Below are 2,059 nucleotides of genomic sequence, written 5' to 3' on the forward strand. Positions count from 1 at the left end.
CTGTGTTTTCATCTAGGAGTTTTATGGTTTCAGGTCTTATATTTGTCTTTTTATCCATTTTGAGTTAATTTTTTGTGTGTGGAATAAGGAGTACGTCAAATTTCGATCTTTTGCATGTGGATATTCAGTTTTCCCAGCACCATTTATTGAAGCAGATTAATAATAGCCAAAATTTGGGAGCATATGGGAGGCAGCCAATCAATGTTTTTTTTCGCTCTCCCTCCTATTCTCTCTCTCTCTCTAAAACACACACACACACACACACACACACACACACACACACACACACACCATATCTATGGGTGGGAATTTAAAAAGTGTTTTTTTTTAAGATAAAAGGTTTTTATTCAAAAGATGCCATATATATATACATATATATCTCTTTTATTCCCCTGTACAGTATTTCACTCAGATAAAACCAGCAGGCTACGTGCTGCTCAAAACACAGCCCCAGAGAGGATCCGGAAGGCACACTGTCCAGAACTGGTTTTCAGCTATCTACCCTATATACACAAGTCAGCAACTCCCCTCCCCACAGACACCACCCAAAACTGTGGCAGCAGCCGTGGAAGCTTGGAGCTGAAGGGAACCAAATACATACATACATACATACATACATAACGACCTCCAGGCTAGAATGCGCATCTTTCAAAAAAAAAAAACAAAAAAACACCCAACAACAGCCAAATAAACAAAACAAAACAAAACCAAAACAGAAACAACAGGTAAAATAACTTAAAGGCAAAATTTTTAAAAAATTAGATCAACTACAATCCTTTTGTACACTATCATGCCAACTGTACACACATTTACAGTTATTCTGTTGATTTTGCATTGTTTGTGCATTTTGTGTGTGTGAGGTCTTGGCTTTGAAACAGTGAAGTAAAAACCAAAAAGGAAGACCAGAAAAAGGGCAGGTGGCTCAGCGTTTGGCCCTGTAGCCTCTTCCATGGCACCTTTCATATGAAGGGTGGGGAGAAGGGGGCGGGAGAGAAAAACAGGGAAAACCAAACCCGGGCAGATTTTTGGAGAAGCAGCAGGTAAAAGAGGCAAGTTCAAGTGTTTCTCCCAGCACAGCCGGAGTCCCAACAGAAGGCACTCGGAAGAGGCAAGGAAGAGGTTACAGGAACTTAAAAAATGGTGCTAGTCCTATCCCACCCCAATCTGTTCTCCCCTAACCTGACCATCAGGGCATTCAGTGAAGGGAACAGTTCCATGACAGGGTTCTGACCCGCACCCCCCGGGATTTTGCAGAGTCCAGCAATCCTGGCTGCACACCTATGAGAAGGAGAGAGCATCTACTAGGAACTGAGGCCTAGGACACCCAGAGAAATTTCTTTTCCCCTGTCCGAGGCCGCCTCCAGGGGCCTGGGATCTGGAATGAGTTGTAAATGTTCCTGTATCAAGCACTGCTGCTTGGTGAGAAGTGTCACTGGTACAAAAGCTTCCCCTCCCTGGACCATCTGCCAGGAGGGGAAGACCTGCCGGAAAGGCTGCTATTTGCTGGGCCCTGGCGACAGGCTGTGAAGATGGATCTCAGCAGTTCCCTGGGGCAGGAGCACATCTTACATCCACGGATGGTTCTGGATTTCTTCAACGGATGGCCGATCGGATGGCCTCAGGGCTAAGCACCGTCCAATGAGATGCTGACACTCTGAAGAGACCCTCTGCCTGAAGAAAACCTGACCCCTGATGATCTCCTCATCGTGCTCAAAAGGAATTATCTCCACAGACCATGTCCTACAGCAGGATCCCCAGGGACCAGACCACTGCCGACCTGCCGTGGTAGCGATGGTAGCGGATCCACTCTGGAGAACTATACACGCGAGTCCCGTCAAAGTCCGTGTAAACGGTGCCCTTGAGCAGCACCCCTGACCCGAAGTCCACGAAGACGTTCTCGTCCTTGATGTCGCGAGGGAGCACCCCGCAGCTGCAGGCCGCTCCCCCTCCCCCCACCTCCGTGATGAAGTCCAAGAGGTCCTGCACCGGCTCAGGCCTCTCCAGGATCAGAACGAAACTGTCGCGCCTCTCGAACCAGCCCAGGAGCCGACTGACGCCC

Source organism: Myotis davidii, unplaced genomic scaffold (assembly GCF_000327345.1).
Source record: "Myotis davidii unplaced genomic scaffold, ASM32734v1 scaffold2301, whole genome shotgun sequence".
NCBI lineage: Eukaryota > Metazoa > Chordata > Mammalia > Chiroptera > Vespertilionidae > Myotis > Myotis davidii.